Here is a 24,336-nt window from a genome sequence, read left to right on the forward strand (position 1 = left end):
TTGGCAGCAGTCTTGTGCCTAGCTGCATGGAGCCAGAGGCAGGGGCTGGATCTGTGTGAGGGGAGGTCTCCTAGGTGCCCCCTGGATGGAGCCAGTACGTTAGCACAACCACCAGCAGACAAGCAGTGTGCCAGGCCCTGGGAGAACTGTGGCTCCAGCCTGGGGTGGCACAAACAGCTCATCGAGGAGGCCCCACCCACCAAGCCACGGGGGCTCCTTCTGATTTATGGTCCACCAGACTCCCACCAAACTAAACACACATGTAATAAATGTTTGTTGGTTCAGCCACCACTGACTGGCTAAATAAACTTGGGTCAGTTGTTGTTGTTGTTGTTTTTTTTTTTTTTGTGTGTGTGTGTGTTTTTAAACCTAAGATCCTTGGTTATGTCATCTATTGATAATTAACACCTTTTCTGGATTGTGGTTGAGCGCCAAACCAGACGAACTTCTGTGGCTCTTTTTGGATCAGGATTCTGTCGGGGAGGACTCAGAGCACATTTCTCTCTGCAGCCAAAGTCCACTTCAGGTTGCTTTTGAGAGGGGGGAGAGTCGTGGTTAAGGACTCAGGCAGTCTGAGTTCTGGCACCATCAGTCACTCCTGTATAACCTGGAACAAACACAATATACGTTCCCATTTCCTCTTCTGTTCAGTTGGGAGAATAATCAGTAAAGTGTTCAGAACAGGGCCTGGCAAGTGTCCTCTGTGCTAATTAAGCGGGAGATGGTGAATACTTCTGTTACTCCACTGTGCTCTGGTCCTGTGTTGGCTTGGTGGGTCAAAGATGCCAAGAGCCCAGCACGGTTGTGTGTGTGTCACATGTTAATCTGGATACATAAGCCGACTGTGAACATACTACATCCCAGTTGTGTCCCACAAAGACCCAGTAGAATTATTTTAGTGATCCTCAACTGTCTTAGCTCAGGCTGCTACCACAAGATACCCAAACCTGGTTGGCTTATAAAGGTAATCATGCATGCAAAGGCACTTAGCACAGTACCCAGCAAACAGAAACACTGAATTCATGTTGGATATTAGCATTGTAAAAGTCACTAAAATGCCTACTGTTGAAAATTAGTGGTGTGATGGTTGCAGGTAACGAGCCCATGATTTAGACCAGCAGTGCATCAGCATCACCTGGAGGGCTTGTTAAAAGATGACTGGTTCCTGTCTTGGGAGTTTCTGATTTAGCAGATCTGGTGTGGGGCCCTGAAATATGCATTGCTAATGAGTTGCCAGGTTACCGGTGCTGCTGGTCCAGGGACCTCACTTTGAGAACCACTGATTAGATTATATCCACCCTTAGCCAAATCAACCCCTTTCTTCTTTCAAGTGAAGTCAGGAGCACACAGAGTGGGCACCTTCACCTTGACATTAGACATGGCACTGAGTTTTTCAGAAACGAGGGGTACACTGCCTGTAGAGGTCTGTGAGAAGAGCAGAAGCTCTAACGCTGGAGAAAAAGAAGTGCCAACTCCTAAACTTTAGGGTTGGGGGGCCTCCACTCGACCCTTCCTCCCACTGACAGCCACATGGTCCCAGGCCGGAATGTTTGCCCAGTTTTGCCGGAACTTCAAAGGAAGGTCTGTTTGCCAAATGTCTGCACGTGCTGAGCAGTCACAGAGTCTCGGGAGCCCCTGGAGTTGCTGCAGCCCTGGGACAATTGTCTTACCTTGGCAGCGCCTGGCACCAGCATCCCTATGCCGTCCTGAGCGCCGGGCAGGACCCTGCGCCGAGCAGAACAAACGCTCTGCTCCTCTTATGCAATTTTGCAATACAGCTGTGATGATTCAGATGCACCGCAAGGCTGAACTGCGTTTGAAGCACTTTGGGGAGCTCCCAGACACATGTTTTTGGAATGATTGTGGGGAAAGGCCCAGCTGGAGGGGTGCTGGGATTGCAGAACGGTTCCCGGTCACTGCTGTGCCCACTGTCGTCGTTCAGCCCTCGGGGGTGGGGGTGGGGGTGGGGTCCTGGGCAGGAGGAGGCAGCTGATTCTTTCGTGGGGGCTGGCCTTCACCCGATTTAACCACTTTGCCTAATGGGCAGCCTGGAGGTGGTCGGCACCATGAGCGCTGGTGGAATGAAAGTCTATGGGGTTCGCTTTTGATTCCCCCCAGGACTGAACCCTTTGCTGGTGCTTCCTTTAACACACATGTAGACAGTGGCTCTCTGAGCAACCCATCAGCAGACAGCAGGACTAGCTTCCTCGCTAGTGAGACCTGTGCAGTCAGAGTGGGCCGCATGCTCAGAAGGGTCCGTACCTGGTTTTATGTTCTGTGGTCACCGTCTTGAAATTCTGAGCGATTTTTTAAATTAATTTTATTTTATTATGTTAGTGACCATACATTACATCGTTAGGTTTTGATGTAGTATTCCAAGATTCATTGTTCTGAGCAATTTTTTTAAATATTTTAATTATTTATTTGACAGAGAGAGAGAGAGACAGTGAGAGAGGGAACACAAGCAGGGGGAGTGGGAGAGGGAGACACAGGCTTCCCGTGGAGCAGGGAGCCCGATGTGGGGCTCGATCCCAGGACCCTGGGATCATGACCTGAGCCGAAGGCAGATGCCTAACGACTGAGCCACCCAGGCGCCCCGAAATTCTGAGCAATTTTTGAATGGGCCCTCAAATTTCTTTTGCACCGAATCCTGCAAATTATGTAGCTGGTCCTGGGTAGCTGTCTCAACCAGAAAGCAAGAATAGAGGCATCAGGGAGAAAACGAATTTCGATGAGAGCTGCTACATCAAGTGAGCTTTCAGTTTTTTTTTCTTTTAATTGTATTATGTTATGTTAGTCACCATACATTACATCATTAGTTTTTGATGTGGTGATCCACGATCCATTGTTTTCTTATAACACCCAGTGCTCCATGCAGTACGTGCCCTCCTTAATACCCATCACCGGGCTAACCCATCCCCCCACCCCCTCCCCTCTAGAACCCTGTTCGTCTCTCAGAGTCCACAGTCTCTCATGGTTCATCTCTCCCTCCAATTTCCCCCCCCCATTTTTCCCTTCCTTCTCCTAATGTCCTCCCTGCTATTCCTTATGTTCCACAAATAAGTGAAACCATATGATAATTGACTTTCTCTGCCCGACTTATTTCACTTAGCATAATCTCCTCCATCCCATCCATGTTGATGTAAAAGTTGGGTATTCATCCTTTCTGATGGCTGAGTCATATTCCATTGTAGATATGGACCACATCTTCTTTATCCATTCGTCTGTTGAAGGGCATCTCGGCTCTTTCCACAGTTTGGCTATTGCGGACATTGCTGCTATGAACGTTGGGGTGCATATGGCCCTTCTTTTCACTACATCTGTGTCTTTGGGGTAAATACCCAGAAGTGCAATTGCTGGGTCATAGGGTGAGCTTTCAGTTTTGTTCTGAAACCCTGGGAGCTGCCGGTGAGGAAGGACTGCTCAGGTTCACTACCGACAAGTCAATCCACTCAACTTCTGGCTTCCTGGAAACTTCTTTGATGAAGTTTTACTGAGTGTAAAGATTAGGATGGTGGGTAGAAGCAGGGAGAATTTTTTTCACCTGTAGGGATCTCCTTTCTCAACAAGCATGCTATGAGAGAAATCGGGCCACTCTGAGTCATTACATTCAGATGGAATTTCTCCTGAAGTATCATCCTGCAGTGAGATCATCGCTTTTTCGGAGTACTGGCCCTCCCTTATACCTCATCCCCACCCAGCACTGTGGTAGGCACCCTCATATTTGTTATTGATGACAGTGGGACTGACAGTGAATGCAAGTTTCATGTTTGCCTCCTCTGGATTCCCACAAAGCTATCACCCCAAAAGTTCCCTCCTAGTGAAATTGCAACTGCTTACTCTCCAAATTGCTTTCTTCAATACAGGCGGGGAATCAACCACAAATAAACCAAAGCAGTCCCCCAAAGATATCTATAAGGGATCAATTATTTTTGCTCATTTAGCAGTCATTCTTTTCTTTGCTACTTTACTCTCGTTGTTTTCCAGTAATCACACTTCCCCTCTTTCATCAAATGGGATTATATCATAGCTGACCCCCGCCCCCATTGGCTACCTCTGGTTCCAAAGGAAGACACATGACATCATTAACGATTCTTATGATGAGCCATGTATCCTAGTCTGGACCAAGTCTCTGTCTGTCATTTGCTAAGTTGGTAGAAAAAAGCCTGGAGCTGCTCATTCTTATCTTGGCCACCACAATAGCTAAAGCCTGCTGGAGAGTGAAGTCAGTACAAAGGAATGCAAGCAAAGGATTTTAGCAACAACTCTGAGCACCTGAATCTAACTGTGCCCAAAGATGTATCTTCTGGACCTTTCCATTGTGCAAGCCAATGCGTGGCCTGTGTTGTTTAATCTAGTTTGAGTTTGGTGTCTTTCAGTTGCAACTGATAGAGTCCTGACTGATAAAGCATAGTCTTGAAAGTGTGACCAATAGTACCACAAGCAAATGAGACTGATCAGAGTTAAGCAAAGCCCAGAATTCACTCAGCTAGCCACACACACACACACACACACACACACACACACACACACACACACACACACACAGACTGTATTCGGATAATGAGACCAGACGTGGGGACCAGACTTCATTAATACTTACTGAGGCACTTCTAAAGCAAAGTAGATTGACAAATGAATACAGTTATTAAATATATCTGTGTATGCTAAGTGAGGTCTAATCACATTATTTAAAATTACTCATATTGAGGACTGCCACAACAGTTACATTTTTCTTTCTCCCTACTCCTACTAGTAACATTTTCAGTGGCTTCTTCCCAGGGATTGGTTAGAAGGATCTCCCTGAAGTCATTTCTTTTTCTCTATTTGGCTGTGATGAAAAGGCAGAAGCCTAACTTTGGACAGCAGGAAGTAATGCATCACTTTGAACATGTTGTCTTTTTATTATAAATATGATATGGTTAGGTGGGACGGTTTCAAAGAGACAGGATATTACCTTAAACATTTACAAAGCTGTGGTGAAAATGGTCTCCTTAAAATACCTTTTCAACCCATGGAGCTTACATAAATATTTGGCTGCTGATGACAGGCCTAATAAATCTGTTTAGAATGCTGCAGCAATATTTACTTACAAAGTAAAGGCATAAGCCCATGTTGGCCAGTAATTTTAAGAAGGAGAGATGCTACTTTTTAGCACCTTGCATAAATATTTGCAAGACCTATAAATCCAAGATAACTCTGCCTCTTCCCTAAAGCTATTTACTGCTTTCTACCATGTTCCACCTCAATGCCCCTTTTAAGTGTCTCTCGGTTCAGTTGGAAAAGCTTGACATCTACTTGAGATGTATTGGAAGACATCAACGATTATGGGCTATCATGGACGAGTTCTTCAATTTCCTCATGGTCTAACATTCTGCAAGATGCATTCAGGCTAGAGGAAGAGCAGAACCTCATGCCTCTAAAGCTTGTGAATCAGAACATAAATATTTGGGGGGATAAATCTCATCATGTCTGACCAGGAACTTAAGGAGGCACTTCTTGTTTGTCCTTCCATGTTATAGGGATTATAGAAAGTTCCTGGAACCAAAGTAGAAAGAATGGTGGCTCAGCAGAGCACTGTCTGCCCTGGAGAACCTAAGATGGCCACCTAAGTGTTTTCAGCAAGACTGTTGTACAAACTGCAGTCTAGCATTCAGGAAAGAGAATGAAGTGCCTTCTGACTTCTCTCTGGCTCTCTTCAAGAGCTGAGTTTTTCCCTCAATTTCAAGAGACGATTGTCCAAGGGGAAAGACACCAGGAGACATCTTTTTATGAAGGCCAAACAACAAAATAACCTCTTGATTGCCCAATGTATCCCTGTACCGTTTTTTTCATTGTTGGGTTTTTCGGAAACTTTAAGAGGTATTTCCTGTTTACTGTGTGGCAGAGAAACAGGCTGTAGAAAACTCATCCTAAGCACAAACACCAAAGAATCCTTAAGTATTCGATACTTGCATATTACAGTTATGTTATCAGGTTTAATTTCCAGTGACTGCCAATAAGCAAGTGGTCACAGTTTACCAGAAAAAAGAGGAATCAATTTATAAAAATAACGTTTCAGAGTATCATGTAAAATTTGCTTTTTTTCTGAACTTATAATGAGGCCTCTTGGTCTGAACATTCCTGAGGAAGAACAAAAGAACTTTGCTTTGGTATTTACATTATCTAGGGGTAGAAGAAAAGACTACAGGACGACTTTGATGTTCTGAAGAGGACGGGAGATGATTTGGTATTTATTCCTTTTTAGTATGTGAATTTATACCAGATGGTCCATTTAAAATAGACCCCATTTTAAACCATTTTGTATGAAGTGGGGCCTTACAGAAAGCCCTCATTTCCTCTCTGGCAATGGCTGGTGTGAGATCAGCCTCCTGGGAGTGGCTAGGCTGCTGGGCTTGCTTCTGCTGCCAGCCTGCAGGAACTCATCTACTTCTGCCCTGCCACCAGCTAATGCCAGCCTGCCAAAAGGAGCTCTGGTAAGAGCAGTCCTAGCCAGTGACTGCCATGTGGGTCACAATATTTTCTCCTGTCTCTGGGAATGGTGGCTGCTAACTGTACTTTCTTAGTGGGTTTCATTTATTGCTGGGAGAATTGGGAAAGCCTTCACAGATGGTTCAAGGAGTGCATTAGTCAGATGGAGCTATGTGCTGTGAGAAGCATCCCCTGACAGGGCAGTAGACTCTTGGGGGACACAAAGAGCAGATTAATGTGTTGCGGGTTATTGAGTTTTCCAGTTTGACTTGAGTTGAAGCCTGAAAGAACAGGGTGCCTTTGAGGCATGCAGAATTTGAGGGTGGCTGTGGTGTAGGAGTCTGGTCAGAGGTACAGATTGAGAATGGAAAGATGACAGGACAGGTGAGCCTAAAAGGAAGTTTGAAATCAGATTCTGAAGTCCTTCCATGTTCTGTCTCTTCTAAGTGGTTTTCTTTCTTTTTTTTTTTTTTTAAAGATTTTATTTATTTATTTGAAAGAGAGAGAATGAGAGACAGAGAGCATGAGAGGGAAGAGGGTCAGAGGGAGAAGCAGACTCCCCGCCGAGCAGGGAGTCCGATGCGGGACTCAATCCCGGGACCCCAGGATCATGACCCGAGCCGAAGGCAGTCGCCCAACCAACTGAGCCACCCAGGAGCCCTCCACGTGGTTTTCAACTCTGGCCTTTATACACTGGATAGCTCATGAAAATTTTTAAGAATCATTACATTTACATGTTAGAAAGGTCAGTCTGTCTACAGTATGGAGTATAGTTATGAGAGGGAGAGGCTAGAAAAAGAGATTTGTTAAGAATTTATATTTCCTTCCTTCCTTCCTTCCTTCCTTCCTTCCTTCCTTCCTTCCTTCCTTCCTTCCTTCCTTCCTTCCTTCCTTTCTCTCTCTCTCTCTCTCTCTCTCTCTTTCTTTCTTAGTAGGCTCCATGCCGAGCATGGAGCCCAACATGGGGCTTGAACTCATGACCCTGAGATCAAGACCTGAGCTGAGATCAAGAATTGGGCACTTAACCAACTAAACCACCCAGGCATCCCAGGAGTTTATGTACCTAAGAGTATCATTGGTCTCCTTAATTCATGAAGGCCATTCAGATTTTCTTTTTTATGATCAAACAATACTAAATGCATACCTAATACCTAAACATTATGGGGAATGGGTTCCAGGAGTTTTCTTTATGAGAAGACATAGGGCAGATAACTTCCAGAGCTCACCAAGGTCTTCAACCAAAGGTGAAAGACTAGGTCTTGACAGACTGAAAAATTGTACTTAGGTGAAACCATGTCATACATATTATCAATCAGCATGTTATATTTGTTAAAGTAAAAATATCTTTCAGAGGATTCATTTCCTGTGGCTGCTACAACAAATACCTCAAACTGGGTGGCTTAAAACAGCAGATATGTATTCTCTCCCAGTTCTGGAAAGAAACACAGAACCCAAAATCAAGGTGTCCACAGGGCCACACTCCCTCTGGAGGCTCTAGGGAACAATCTGGTCTTTGCCTCCTCCAGCTTCTGCTGGCTGTGGGCTTAGCTTGACTCATGGCTGCATTGCTGTGTCTCTGCCTTTGTGGTCACATCGCCTCCTCCCCTTTTGACTGTCTTCTCCTCTGTGTGTCTCTTATAGGGACACTTGTCACTGGACTTAAGACCCATCATCCAGGATGATCTCCTCTCAAGATCCTTAATTACATCCTCAAGATCCTTTTCCAAATAAAGCAGCATTCACAGCTTCTAGTGATTAGGACGTGGGTACATCTATTGGGGGCCATGATTCAGCCCAGGACAGAAGGCAATACATTCAATTAGACATAGGTTCCTTCTCTCCTCCGTGTGAGTTGGGACAGCAGGCCATTTCCACCCTTTGTTGGTGCTGTCTGGGGACTGACAGTGCATCCCCACTGGACTGAGGAGGCTGATGGGGAGAAAAGACACTGAAAGGGGTGGGAGGATGCAAGGACACTGACCTCTCTTAAGGGTAAATCTGAATACCACGGAAACAGAGAGTAACTGGCAGAGTAGGTCCCACTTCTCTCTCTGTTGTTATGGATGTGCTTCATTACAGCTTTTTACCTATAACTTGTCCATTTTAGAGTTTCTCTTTTAGTACATGTTACATCATGTTTCTCAGTTAGGTTGGATGTTGACCTTCACTTCCACACCATGAAATAAGGGCAGAAACACCTCATCCTTTTCTTTCTCCCCCTGCCCCTGTAGCACCTAGAACACTCCTCTACGGGGTATAGAATCCCTCAGGTTGTGGTGAAGCTTTGTTTATGGGCGGGACCCAGAGATGGTATCTGTCAGGTTGTTTTCAAAAAACAATCACCTTTATTTACCCAGTTGAGTTAAAAACTTAAGTCCACAGAAAACCCTGTACACAGATGTTTACAGCAGTTTTTTTCATAATTGCCAATATAGGTTTCCCCCACTATCCAAAAGCAGAGTGTTCTTATGAAAGCTTTCATAAGTTCAAATGGCATATAGTGAAGAAGCAAGTATCATTAATTTGTATGGAAAATTTTTGAGCATTCGCAGACACAAAGAACAACCTCTCTTAGGCTCTGCTGATACCTTAGGACACATCTTGGTAATGGATGCACAGAATAAAGGGAGATAAAGCACAGATGCTCACAGACATGGTTCAAGGCTTTGGCGGCTGGGCGCTCAGATGCTGAGTGTGGTCCCAGGGCTGAGATGCCGAGTGTGGTCCCAGGGCTGAGATGCCGAGTGTGGTCCCAGGGCTGAGATGCCGAGTGTGGTCCCAGGGCTGAGATGCCGAGTGTGGTCCCAGGGCTGAGATGCCGAGTGTGGTCCCAGGGCTGAGATGCCGAGTGTGGTCCCAGGGCTGAGATGCCGAGTGTGGTCCCAGGGCTGAGATGCCGAGTGTGGTCCCAGGGCTGAGATGCCGAGTGTGGTCCCAGGGCTGAGATGCCGAGTGTGGTCCCAGGGCTGAGATGCTGAGTGTGGTCCCAGGGCTGAGATGCTGAGTGTGTCACAGTGGTGAGATGTCTAGTGTGGTCCCAGTCCTGAGATGCTGAGTGTGGTCCCAGGGCTGAGATGCTGAGCGTGGTCCCAGGGCTAAGATGCTGAGTGTGGTCACAGTGCGGAGATGCTGAGTGTGGTCCCCATCCTGAGATGTCGAGTGTGGTCCCCGTCCTGAGTTGCTGAGTGTGGTCCCAGTCCTGAGATGCTGAGTGTGGTCCCTGGGCTAAGATGCTGTGTGTAGTCCCAGGACCAAGATGCCGAGTGTGGTCCCAGGGCTGAGATGCTGAGTGTGTCACAGTGGTGAGATGTCTAGTGTGGTCCCAGTCCTGAGATGCTGAGTGTGGTCCCAGGGCTGAGATGCTGAGCGTGGTCCCAGGGCTAAGATGCTGAGTGTGGTCACAGTGCGGAGATGCTGAGTGTGGTCCCCATCCTGAGATGTCGAGTGTGGTCCCCGTCCTGAGTTGCTGAGTGTGGTCCCAGTCCTGAGATGCTGAGTGTGGTCCCTGGGCTAAGATGCTGTGTGTAGTCCCAGGACCAAGATGCCGAGTGTGGTCCCAGGGCTGAGATGCTGAGTGTGTCACAGTGGTGAGATGTCTAGTGTGGTCCCAGTCCTGAGATGCTGAGTGTGGTCCCAGGGCTGAGATGCTGAGCGTGGTCCCAGGGCTAAGATGCTGAGTGTGGTCACAGTGCGGAGATGCTGAGTGTGGTCCCCATCCTGAGATGTCGAGTGTGGTCCCCGTCCTGAGTTGCTGAGTGTGGTCCCAGTCCTGAGATGCTGAGTGTGGTCCCTGGGCTAAGATGCTGTGTGTAGTCCCAGGACCAAGATGCCGAGTGTGGTCCCAGGGCTGAGATGCTGAGTGTGTCACAGTGGTGAGATGTCTAGTGTGGTCCCAGTCCTGAGATGCTGAGTGTGGTCCCAGGGCTGAGATGCTGAGCGTGGTCCCAGGGCTAAGATGCTGAGTGTGGTCACAGTGCGGAGATGCTGAGTGTGGTCCCCATCCTGAGATGTCGAGTGTGGTCCCCGTCCTGAGTTGCTGAGTGTGGTCCCAGTCCTGAGATGCTGAGTGTGGTCCCTGGGCTAAGATGCTGTGTGTAGTCCCAGGACCAAGATGCCGAGTGTGGTCCCAGGGCTGAGATGCCGAGTGTGGTCCCAGTCCTGAGATGCCGAGTGTGGTCTCTGGGCTGAGATGCCGAGTGTGGTCCCAGGGCTGAGATGCCGAGTGTGGTCCCAGGGCTGAGATGCCGAGTGTGATCCCAGGGCTGAGATGCCGAGTGTGATCCCAGGGCTGAGATGCCGAGTGTGGTCCCAGGGCTGAGATGCCGAGTGTGGTCCCAGGGCTGAGATGCCGAGTGTGGTCCCAGGGCTGAGATGCCGAGTGTGGTCCCAGTCCTGAGATGCCGAGTGTGGTCTCTGGGATGAGATGCTGAGTGTGGTCCCAGGGCTGAGATGCCGAGTGTGGTCCCAGGGCTGAGATGCTGAGTGTGATCGCAGTGCTGTGATGCCGAGTGTGGTCCCTGGGCTGAGATGCCAAGTGTGGTCCCAGGGCTGAGATGCCGAGTTGGTCCCAGTGCTGTGATGCCGAGTGTGGTCCCAGGGCTGAGATGCGGAGTGTGGTCGCGGGGAAGGAGCTTGGTGGCACACCCCTCTCACTGCTCAGGGTGCAGCCGCCTCCAGATCTTCTCTCACTACAAGACAAATGCTGAACACTATTTTTACTTTTGGTCTTTTTTTTTGGTAAAAGTGAAAATTCTCTTCAGATTTCTTTCAGTTAGTGAAAACGGGTACCAATGTAGGTCTTTTGTAAAAGCAAAATGGCATAATGCAAACTTTTGGAAAGCGGGGATACCTGTGCTTGGAAGCAACCAAGACGTCCTATAGCAGGTAAATGGATAAACACCTGTCCTATAGCCAAATGATGGAATATTATTCAGTCCCGAAAGAAATGAGCTATCAAGCCACAAAAGGACATGGAGTTCACAACAGTGAGCTCTAATGTAAAATGTGGCTTTTGGTGACTATCACATATGCCATGTTGGCTCATTGATTATAACAAAAGTACCACTCTGGTGAGGGATGTTGATAATGGGGATGTATGTGGGGGAAATGGGGTAAATGGGAGCTTTGTACTTTCCCCTCAACTTCGCTATGAGACTAAACCTGCTCCAAAAAATAAAGCCCAGATATTTTAAAAAAATCAACCATCTTTTTTTCCCCCCTTGCAGAAATGTTGGTGATTCATAAGTACTAGTCTCATTTTGGAAATTCTCTCTCAAGCAGATTTTTGCTATCTTATCTTTTCCCCTTGAGGATAAAACCCAAGTTTGATATTCAGACCATTAGATAAATAATATTTTTGGATACAAATTTGAGACTAAGAAGTCATTGAACCAGCATTTCTTCTGAAATGTTAGTTCTGGACAACTGAGAACGCTGCCCTTTTGGGAGTGTTTGTTGGACAGGAGAGGGTAATTTCACGGCCATCTCTAAAGGAGATCCCACAGAGGGAGGGAAATGCCTGGCCGTGGGGGATACAAAGGAGGCCATGTTCCCCTTCAGGGCTTCATTCCCCTGGCTGAGGGGGGAGCAGAGTCCTACAGGGTTATTCTATGGTGACAAAACTTGAGTGTTTGGTATCCAAAAGTGATGTCATACTCACCTAACTTTCGGTAAATCATAGGTTTGGTTAGATTGGTTGAATTTCAAGACTAAGAGGAAAACTGGAGGATAAAGTTGGTTCCTTTTGATCACACCCTGGTGCACACAGACAGAAATCAAGTAGAAAAACCAGCTGTCATCAAGTAGTGAAAATATTGGGACAAGAAATAGACAGTGAGGCATCACAAGGAAATTCTGCAAGGCTGAGTTAGCTACAGTCAGCCACCAAGTCTGTCGAATGCCCACTGAGCACTTCCTTTCTCTGCTCTCTGCTAAGTATTCCGATCCTCAGTAAGGTAGACTCAGGGCTCAAGAATCTTTGAGACCATCTGGGTGCTTGGGAATAGCCTGGCCTCTCATGGCCTGAGTGACCTCAAATGGCCTCTGCACTGTCAGGGACTGATATGCTTGCCAACTCAAGGCCACCCTAACCTGACAATTCTGACAACCACACACAAACACACACACGCAAAATGGGCTTCCCCATCTTGTTCTTTAATGTTTAAAAGCTTTAAACTTTTCAGATGTGTTTCAGAGGTAGAATCTTCATAATACAAGTACAGTTAGGAAGTGATTTAATAATAAATCACTTAGGAGTTTATTCATAGTAAGTAATAAGTGGATAATATTGTTCATTTAATTACAAGCCTTATCAGTGCCAGCCACAGTGCTGGGTGGTGGGACAAATCAGAGATGACTCGGGCACAGATCCTACACCCAGGCACTCCCAGTCCAGGCACCCGATGGGACGAACTTCTAAGCAACAATAACGTGAGGCGGACAGACAGCAGTTACTGCCCGAGAGCGGCTCCCATGACCAGCAGCAGCGGCTCAGAGGGAGGGGTGGGGGATTACTTCCAGCTGAGGCGATGGAGGAGGGAATATTAGCGCTATTAGCAGTCAGCTGGGGAGGCAGGGGTGGGTCTGCAGACGGACAGAGGGGAGGACGGAGCATTCTAGGGGCCGCTTGAACACCAGTTCCGGGGGAGGAGACACGCCTGCCTAGTGAGCGTGAGGGAAGGGGGCCCGGAGAGGGCCTGAGAGGGAGCAGGCAGTCAGGCCGGGCCATGTCAGGCCTAGAACAGGCGCTGCCATCCTATACCAGTGCTCCTCAAGCTTCCCGGAGGAGATGTGAGGAGCAGAGGAAGGAGAGGGAAGTGGTGAAGAGCTGGACTCTGGTTGGAAGGTTTCTTTTTTAATTTTTTATTGTTATGTTAATCACCATACATTACATCATTAGTTTTTGATGCAGTGTTCCATGATTCATTGTTTGTGCATAACACCCAGTGCTCCATGCAGTACGTGCCCTCTTTAATACCCATCACCAGGCTAACCCATCCCCCCACCCCCCTCCCCTCTAGAACCCTCAGTTTGTTTTTCAGAGTCCATCGTCTCTCCTGGTTCGTCTCCCCTCTGACTTACTCCCCTTCATTCTTCCCCTCCTGCTATCTTCTTCTTTTTCTTTTTTCTTAAAATATGTTGCGTTATTTGTTTCAGAAGTACAGATCTGTGATTCAACAGTCTTGCACAATTCACAGCGCTCACCGTAGCACATACCCTCCCCAATGTCTATCACCCAGCCACCCCATCCCGCCCACCCCCCACCACTCCAGCAACCCTCAGTTTGTTGGTTGGAAGGTTTCTTAAAACTGTTTCTTTTCTTTTCGCTCAGGAAAGTTGTGGCCATGGGGGTAGGCCCAGGGGGAGAAGCAAGGGCAGAGAGAGGGGGAGACCTGAGTGGAGAGCTGACAGGGGGATGGCGGGAAGAGCCCTAGAAGACGCCGACAGGAGCATCCACAGCAGTTTTATTTGTCATAGACCCAAAGAGGGGGCTCAGGTGTCCACCCACAGGGGAGTGGGTCAACACACTGTGGCAGATGCACTCACACAATGGGATGCTACCCAGCAAGGCAAAAGTGGAAAACTCGTATTTTAGAAACTACGTGGATGAACCTCACAGACAGTGCTGAGGGAAACTGAATGCGTGCAGACCCAAAACAGTTCCTATTGTTGCATTTATGTGAAGTTCAAAATGAGGTATAACTAATCCGTGGTGAAGGCGGTCAGAATAGTGGTTACCAGTGAGGAGGGTACTAGCTGCCAAGGACCATGAAGCAGCCTGCTGGGGGGGTGGGGGTGATGGAAATGTTCCACATCCTGACTTGGGGGGGGTGATAGCACAGTTGTATACCTGTGTAAAAACTTATTGCACTCTGCATGGAAGAACTGTGCATTCTACGTAATTTATTCCCAGAGAGAGAGAGAGAGAGAGAGAGAGGAGAGATTGGACAGAGCAAAGAGGTGGATGAGAAGAAGATGGGAGCAGAGCAGGGGGAAGGTGTCGGTACGTGGGGACGTTAAGGTAGAGTGAAGACAAATCGCAGTATTGCTTTGGACTCCTCACCCATCCAGGTGTGAGCAGATAAATGCTTCACCTGGAGCAGTGGGCATGATGGGGATGGGAAGACAGGAATGGATCCTGCAAAGGAATAATCTACAAGAGTTGGTAACAAGAGTGTGGCACAGAGGGGGCATCCAAATAAGAAGGGGTAGGCTAAGACACTCCTGAGGCCCAGAACCTAGAAGCATGCCTGCGGCACTACTGTGTCCAAGAGACAGTCATTGACCCACTTACCAGGGGCTCATCCCATTATGGAACACGAATACACCTCGAATTCATGGCGCTCAGTCTCGTGGCAGTATTATTTAGCTGCTGGTTGTAGCTGACTCACCAGGAACATTTGGAGTATAAGCAAATAGCAAATATCTCAGGGAATATTTCAGTTTCACATCAGCTCTTCATCTCATCCTTGACAAGATTGAACGGAGCAGGATTTGGGGTTTGCAGTCTGTTCAATGCAGTCACTCACGATGGAGCTGATGCCACTGTGAATTGGGGGATGCCGATCCTATGAGTTCACAAAGGGCACACAGAGAAAGGCCTGTTCTTCCCCATGCTGGTTGGAGCGGCCCAGGGCAGAAAGCGAAGGGAGGGAGATGCAGCAAGCTCACCCTGGGCATAAAGCCTCGCCTCTCCCAGGCAACACTGGAAGAGCCAGGGAAGCACAATGTATGTGGCCATGCTCTACCACTGGCCTCGTATCCTTCCTAAGGCATCCTGAGCTCCCCTGGGATGGAGTTCTTTTCCTAGGTGATAGATAATGAGATGCAGAAATGTTGGCCATGTAGGCAGGTTCAAGAAAATGGGCTCTCAGGAATGCTGGGGGGCTGGAGGCAGAGATGTTGTCTGGGGTCTACCGGGCACTGATCCTATCTTCTCCCTGCAGACGAGGATGTGGTCTCACTGCTGCTGAGTATAGGTCAGATCCCGGAGAGCTTGATGCTTGTAAACAGTTCCATAAATGTAAGTACGCAGATTGTTAGTGTAAGTTCTTCCTGGGGTGGGATGAGCCTGAGGCTAAAAGGACAGTGGTTGAGTAAGGCCTGGGCTGTTTTCTCAACTCTGGCAGAGTCCCATCCTCAGAGTGCAGCCGGCAGCTGTGCATTGTAAAGGCACCCAGGAGCAGAGGAGGAACCCCATCAGGATACACTGCACCTGCTCCAGCTCGGTGTGACCACTTCCCTTCCCTTATGCTCTGTATCTTGGCTACATAAACAGGGTTGTAACGTGAACATGGCCATTCGACACGTGTATGAGAGCCCTTCACTGAGACCTAACTCACTGAGCCAGTGCTATAAGGCACTGTGACTGCATTATGGGCTAGGGAGAGGGGTGAGGCATGAAGGGATCGGGGTGTTGGGGGGACTCAGGGAACACAGCAAGTATGCGATGCACCCCTGGGCTTCAAAACATGTATAGCCAAAAATACAGACAGCTTAAGGTAGGCCCCAAAGACACAAACATGAGAAAACTCAAGGCCTAGAGAACTTAGGGGTAGGGAGAGAGAAAGGGAGAGGAAAAGGGAGGGGAGAGAGCTGCCAGCAAGGGCAGTCTGAGAAGGAAGGCATCACGATGAGAGGACACTTGATCTGGGTCTTAGGGGCAGCAGCTGAAATTTGGGATCAGCAGAGAGAAGGGAGAACATTCCAGAAGAAAGAACTGGTGGGTACAAAGGCATGGAGGTGTGGAAGTGGACACTATGTTCAGGCACGGGGAAGGAGCAGAACTTTCATGTGCTGGGTGGTAGCCATGCCTGGGTGAATCTACTTGCCGCACATGTATATGAGGCCATATATATATGCATATATATATGAAGCTGTGAGCTAAGTAGAAGGTGGGAGGATTAAGAAAATGTTTTTAAAGGAATAGTAAAATATAACAGATTTGCTGACTTAGTACTGTACATGTAGTTAACGTAGCAAAAAGACAAGGCAGCCTTTCTGCCGTGCTCACATAGTCACTATACGGCAGATTAACCTAGATCCTCCCTTTGAGCACCTTCAAGATCTCAAAGCAGCCTGGCCATGTGGGATAGCCATCCTGGAGCCTGGCCTACAGACAGCCATGTCTTATTCAAATCCTGGCTCTGCCACTTTCTAGCCGTGTGACACTTGGCAAATTACTTGATCTCCCTGGGCCTTAGTTTTCTCATCCATAAATAAGAAACCCATAATAGTATGAACCTCAGAAGGTTGTTGTATGGTGAAATGAACCTGGAATGAACCACGTTCAGCGTCTGTGCATGGTGGGCACTCAGCAAATGTTAGCTACTTTTCTTATTACAAGTCAGAGGAGCTGACAGGGTTCAGTGCACTTGCCCCATGAGTGCTAAGACATGTGTGACTCATAAGGCCGCCCTGGTAGGGAGCTCTGGTTGCCCACCCAATATCTCTTCTCTCCCTCCTCTCTACTAACTGACCTTTCATTTTATTTGATGTAGCAGCGTGCCCAGATTAAACACACATACGTGTGCACACACACCTGTTTTTCCTAGCTTCCCTTGCAGCTACGAGTTACCAGGTTCTGGCCAATGAGATGTCAGCACCAGGTGTATCCTCTATGAAGCTCCCAAGTGAGCTGACTCGACAAGCACACCACTCTGTTCTTCGTACTCTTCCTCCTTCTTCCTGCCTGAAATCTAGATGTGATGGCCGAAGCTTCAGCAGCCTGGTTGAATGATGCGTTGGTCTTAAGGATGGAAGCCTCGGACTGAGGCTGGATGGAGAGACAAGAGACAGAAGGATAGGTGGTGCTTGGGGCCCAGAAGGTGATGGAATAGCCCAGTAGTTTTAAACTGTCTGTCTCTTAACTTCTCATGACATGATAAACATAAACCCCTACACTCTTTAAGTCACTGTGTCTGTGATACTCACCACTAATTGCAAATTGGAAATGGTGCATTTCCCCTTGACCAAAAAATGTGATTAGGGGATAGAGCCGATTGGACTGATGCCAGAATTCTTGGGTAGGCAACTGGTTCCTTCCATGCCCTGGCTTCTCTCTTTTTCTCTCTCTCATGCTAGTTCCTGCAGTGGGCTGAATAATGGGCTCAAAAAAAAAAAAAAGAAAAGATATGTCCATGTCCTAATCTTCAGAACCTGTGAATGCCACCTTATTTGGAAAAAGAGATGTAATTAAGTTAAGGATCTTGAGACGAGATCATCCTGGATTCTCTGAGCGATTCCGAAATCCAGTGCCAGGTGTCCGTCTGAGAGACACACAGAGAAGACCGACAGAAAGGTAGGAGGCGATGTGACCACAGAGGCAGAGAGGCAGGGATGCAGCCATGAGTCAAGCTAAGCCCACAGCCAGCAGAAGCTGGAGGAGACAAAGACCAGATTGTTCCCTAGAGCCTCCAGAGGGAGTGTGGCCCTGTGGACTCCTTGACTTTGGCCTTCAGAACAGTGAGAGAAGACATCTCTGCGGTTGTAAGCCCCCCAGTTTGTGGCGATTTGTCAAAATAGCCACAGGAAGCTCCTACAGACCCAGGGGCACACTGAATCTCAGGCTTGCTTGCGTGGTGCAGGGTTGGGGCCCTGAATCCTTTGCAACTCTTCAATTCTCCTTGAACCAAATAGCTGTGTTCTCACACAGAAATGCATAGGCCAGGCCGCTCGCCCTTCCTAAGGAGAAAGAAGCAGGCCTACACCATTGACATTCCCTGCATATTCCCCTTCACAGACTATAAACAGCTGTATGCCAGTGGTAGCTGCAACCCTACCATACACAGAAGACTAAAACCATTTGGAGCCATCTGGAGGACACAGACAGACCCTCTTTGCTCTGAAATGTCTCCGAGTTTAGAAATCTAAACACATATTCCAGTTTGTCAAACTTCCTGAAGGACTGGGATAGATTATAAGGTTGCATAATGCAGCTAAACGACTGTACTGCTTGAGTTTCTCTCCACCCCCACACTGCGACCAGTGTTAGGAGAGGAAGTCGGCTGGAGAAGACTGGGGCTGGAGGATGGGAAACAGAAGGGCAGAGAAACATGGGGAAGCGCATCCAAGAATCAAGAACCTTCCGACGGGCTCTGGAAAGAAAAGCTGTTGCACTAGCTTTCTCAGAACTGGAAAACAACATAAGGTGGTTGTTGCATGTTGCTGTCAATCACGAATTTGAGTCCAGGTTCTTTCTCTAACCAGCTGTGTATCGCGGACCAATTCAGCCTGTAAGATTTGTCTTACCCACAAAAATGGGGCTAGTAACTATGTTTACCTCTTCGAGTTTCTGTGGGGATTAAGTAGAATAAATGCATGGAAAGTGTTTTGGAAGTAGCTGGTGCAAGGGAAGTACATAATATTAATAGAAACGGTGCTTAATTTTCAACAGAATCCATGACAATAAAGGCATGAGGCTTTCCCAGCCTTAGAAACCTATTAATAAGGGTGCCTGCATGGCTCAGTCTGTTAAGCGTCTGCCTTCCAGCTCAGGTCATGATTCCAGAATCCTGGGATCGAGTCCCGCATCAGGCTCCCTGCTCAGCAGGGAGTCTGCTTCTCCCTCTCCCTCTGCTTCTTCCCACTGTTCATGCCCGCTCATACACTCTCTCTCTCAAATGAATAAATAAAAATTCTTAAAATAAAAAAGAAACCTATCAATAATACATCCTCTTCCTGTGGACAAGTTGTTCAATCCCAAACTTTCAAGGACTTCTGTTTGTATCTTTTTTGTTTGTTTTTAAACAAAGCTGGCCCAAGTCTCATACCATAAAATTCCTCCATTCCCTTACTCTTGCCTACAGTTCCACTCAAGGGCTTTACTCCTCTAGAATCCAGAGGGGTCAGCAAGCTACCCAGTGAGAGCCAGAGAGTAAATCTTGTAGGCTTTGTAGGTGACACATGGTCTCTGTCATGTATTCTTTTTTATATTTTTAACTTGAGAGGACTATGTAGGCTGGATTTGGCCCAAGGGCCAGGGTTTGCGGGCCCCTGCTAGATGAAGGCTTAAAGAAACCTGGAGTTTGTCTGATTAAATTGTTCATCTGCATAAATGGGGCTTTGGGAGGTATCTAACAGGGAAAGGGGCTCTTTGCCTTCTCTCTCTCTCTCTCTCTCTCTCTGTCTCTCTGTCAGGAGAGGAGGAGAGGGCAATGGTGGCCACAGAGGGAAGGGACCCATCACAGAGATTAGCTGGCTGAATGACGTAAAGTAGACAGGAAGATGGGGGTCACGTCTACACTGCCTGAGTCTGTCCAGGGCCAGCCTGTTTCAGACTATTTAGCCATCAGTGAAGAACAGGTGAGAATCAGACTAACATCTGGGCTTCTATTCTTGGGCTTTCATCCTACTACTCAGAAATACTGTCGTTTTTCAGCAGTCCAACCCAAGAAGATGCTCAGAAGTTAAAATGCTAAAGTCCAATTTCATAAATAATTCACTCCTGTTGATAGGTTCACCTCATCTTATAAGTTTTCATTCCAAGCAGCAGAAGATGGGCCTATAGTTTGGACTCTGACAGCAACAAAGAAACTCTCTGGATGATAAAATGAGCTCATAAATATGAACCCCAGGGACAGGAGGCTTCCATCTGCATTTGGTAGAAAACTGGCTGGTGAAGGCACCGGCCACCGAGCCAGGTTCGAATGGATACAAGTTCACAGAGCAGAAAAGAAGAATGCTAGAGATTGATGAAATTGAGCCTGGAAGGAATGTCAGGTATTCTCTGATCAAAAGAGAAATGGTGCTAGATCAAGTTTTTCTTTATCCAAAATTTCAAAAAGAAAAAGATTATAAACATGGTCCACAGAATTTGGGATGATGGTTTCCACTAAGGTGTATATTTCAAGGGGGTCTTTGTTTCCCAATACAATCCATTCTTTCCCTGAGTTTCTTTATACCCAATGTATTTGTTATGTTTCTCCAGAGCAACAGAACCAATAGAATATGTTGTGTGTGTGTGGGGGGGGGGGTGGGAAGAGACAGAGAGAGAGACAGAGTGAGAGAGAGATTTATTGTAAGGAATTGGCTCACACAATTGTAGGGGCTGGCAAATCCAAAATCTGTAAGGCAGGCCACAGGCTAGAAACCCCAGGAAGAGTTCAGCTTGTAGTTCAAGTCCAAAGATTGTCTGCAGGCAGAATTCCCCCTTTCTTGGGAAACTTCAGTCTTTCTCTCTTACGACATTTAGCCAACTGGATGAGGCCCACCTGCATGATGGAGGGTGCTCTGCTTTACTCAGAGTTCACTGATTTAAATGTTAATCTCTTCTAAAAATACCTTCACAGCAACATTTAGACTGGTGTTTGACCAAATAGCTGGGTACCGTAGCCTAGCCACGTTGACACATAAAATTAACCATTGCATCCATCATCCTACTTTTTTCTTTGGACTCCTCAAATTAGCCACAGGTACTGGATAATCTAATTGTGACCATGCCATACATTATTATCTGGGATGAGAAAAGGGAACAAGAATAGATATTATCCCCAAAGGGCAGATTCTATCCATTAGACATGCATTTGACTGTAAGTGAGGCAAAACTGGATGAACAATAGCTCAAAAGAAGAGTTTATTTTTCTCTCATATCCAGAAGTCCAGAGACCCATACTCTTCTGTCCTTTGCTTTGTTGCTTTAAATGTGTTGGATTTTTTTCCCCTCATGTTCGTTGTTTCATGTTAGCTTCAGATAGCACACAGGCATTCAAGGCACAGGAAAAGCAGCGTGGGAGGAGAGGTGGTATGGGCTGTGGCTTTTTCCTCTGCTAGAGAAGCAGAGCTTTCCCAGAAACCGCCTCAGCAGCCTTCCACTTGTTTCAATAGACAGACCTCTTGAGCGTCAAGGGAGGCTGGAAAAGCAAGTCCTTCCTAGGGCTGGGAACACTGCTGTTCCAAACAACGGGTTCTGTTAGCAAGAAAAGAAGGAGACATGACAGTCTACAATGATTTTTATCTGGATTTGAAAAGTTGTTTAGTTATGCATTTCATCATTCATTCAATAAACACATCTTCTCTATGGTAGACTTGAGATACCCTGTTGAATTCACCAATGTACTTGCTTTTAAGAAAATCAAGCCTGTGGTGGTTTCCAAAAATAAACCACTTTTTATGAGACAGAGGTGTAGGAGAGGGATACCTAGTTCACTCTTCAGGAAGAAGTGGGTGGAAGCATTGGGGCAGCTTCAAAGAAAAGGTGATGGTAGAGCAAAGCCTTGAAGGATGACTAAGAGCCGGCCTTGACGATGAGCAGGCAGAAGTAGAGCAGAAGCAAAGGTCTGCGATGGGAGAGCAGGTTCTGTGAATCAGTCTGGGTCTCCCCCAGAAAACAGACAGTTCTTTGGGTTTATACAACAGAGGGACTTGAAAGCAGGGGGGTGGCTCTATGACAGAGAGAGATGCTGAGAGCTGAACACGGGCTGATGAGGCACCGCGGAAGTTGGCGTCAGCAGGAAGCCACCGTCACCTCTGCTAGAGGGAGAAAGAAGGGCTGAAACCCAGAGCTGAAACCTCAGTGGGCCTGTTTGGGGAGAGCTGGGCCTGCAGAAGACACATACTTACTGCTTCAGAAGCCATCAAGGCAGCAAGGAGGGAAATACCCCACCTTCCCTCTTCTTCCTATCCCCCATAATTTTACCAGTGGCTTACCCCAACCAGCTGGGCATCTGAAACAATGCAGCCTGCAAGGGTCACTGATGATGGGTAAAAACAAAGCAGGGAAAGGGTGAGGCTGGATTCAGGGCAAACAGGCGCAGGACCAGAAATGCCTCTTTGGGTAACTGGGACTGTCACTCATGTGCAATAATGACCACCAACATTTAGAAGCATTGATGAAATGCTGGGAAGTATGGTAAGTGTTCTATATGCATAACCTGCATTACCCTATTAAAGTAGGTCAGGCATGTAAAGAGGAACGGCAGGACATGGTGCTGCAAGACAGAATTAAAAGTAAGGCTTACATCACAAAGAGCGTTTATGCCACGCCAAGAGATTTCGACTTACTTCTGAAGGCACTAGGGAATCAATGAGAGACTGGAAGCACAGAAATGATATAATTTGATTTGCACTTCTCAAAGATCATTCTATGACTCTGCCTGAAGTTCTGAGCATTGCTAATTCACCAAAGTAAATAATGAAGATATGACTCAGGCTACTTGGGAGTGTGACCAGCTTCTCCTCTCTTACCTTTCCTGTCCTTCTGCTTAGAGCAGACAGCATCACTTCTGAACACTTGTGTCATCTGTTGATATACTAGGATCTTCGTTTACTTTAGCTCAGCAACACTGGAGCAGTAAAACCTTTTAAAAGCAAAATATTTATTGCTAATCTTTACAATAGTTACAATAGTTAATGTATTAATATATTACTCACCTCATTAACACACTTCCAGAGGAATCTAGATCCTAGCAATGTTTTAGATATAGTCTTGCTCTACCTTCTAGTCCCTTAGAGAATATGTGGTCCTTCTGATTTGGTTTTCAACTTCTAAAGAAATCAGTGTCATCTGTCATTGGGTGTGGACCTGGCAGTTAGAGACAGAACCTCAAATTAACTTGAAGTGTTGACAATGTTACCACAGACCTAAGGCTTATGGCCTCAGAAGATACATTTAGAGTTTCTCTCTTCCAACAACCTCTTTCACAGATGAGAAAAGCGAGCCCACACAAACGAAGTAACTAGCCCAAGGATTTGAAAGTAGTTAGTGGAGGTAGGGTTACACCCCAGGCTCCCAGACCAATACTCCTTTCACCCTCGACTTCATTGCCAACGGGTGTAGAGCTAATAAGAGAATGCCGTTTGTTTGTTTGTTTGTTTGTTTTGTTTTGTTTTGTTTTATTACTGAGAAATAGTGCTCAGGTGACAAAAATGTCATCTCACACAAACGGAAGCAGAAAAGGGGGTTTGTTGTTCAGGAAACAGTTTAGGGGGATTCCAATTTCAGGCATGGATCTGTCTAGGGACTCAGTAGTCAGGACTCAGTCCCCTTCTGCTTCTTGGCTCTGTTTTCCTCTGAGCAGGCAGGTTTCATTCCGACAGCCTCCTCCCGTGACAGGACAAGGTGGCGACCAAGGTTCAGGCTCACAACCTGTGTCCTGAGTATCACTAGTGAAAAGAACGCAGCTCTTTCCCATTAATATCAAAGGAAGTCTGGGTATTGAATTTTACTGGTCAGTTTGAGTCATGTGCCTATTCTTGAACCAATCACTGCAGCCGAAGGAAATGGGACAGTCTGATTGGCTAGGTCTGACTCCCATGCCTACCTAGTGTTAGGGAATGGGCTCAGTGGCACCCATTGTCAAATTATTTATTTGGAGAGTGAGGACAATGAGATTCCTCAAAGGAAAACCAAAGTTCCGTCAACCCAAGAAGAGAGAACAGGTGCTGCTGGGCAGGCACAAAACTGAGATGTACTCTAGACACATTTGACCTAGATATTAGGTCAAATAGCAGAGTGGATTTCTAGGTAATATGGGTGAGATTTTCTTGTTGGCTATTACCCCTTTCCATAAAATGAATTTTTCATGTGCCCACCATGAAATTCAGAGAAGCCAACTGTTTCTCCAGCTTCCGGTCTGTGGTTTCATAAAGGCTTTGAAGAGTATTTAAGGTCATCCTGAGTAGAGGACTATGCCACCCCCTCCCACCACCATGGATTGATCATTTTTTCTGAGGAATTCTCTGGGAAACACTCTGGTTTTTTGTTTGTTTTGTTTTAAAGATTTTATTTATTTGAGAGAGAGAGAGAGAGAGGGAGAGAACGTAAGAGGGAGAAGCAGACTCCCCACCGAGCAGGGAGCCCGACTCGGGACTCGATTCTGGGACTCCAGGATCATGACCTGAGGTGAAAGGCAGTCACTCAATCAACTG

This window comes from Eumetopias jubatus, unplaced genomic scaffold, assembly GCF_037043125.1.
Source record: "Eumetopias jubatus isolate StellerSeaLion01/CBP00866 unplaced genomic scaffold, mEumJub1_p1.0 scaffold_2, whole genome shotgun sequence".
Taxonomy (NCBI): domain Eukaryota; kingdom Metazoa; phylum Chordata; class Mammalia; order Carnivora; family Otariidae; genus Eumetopias; species Eumetopias jubatus.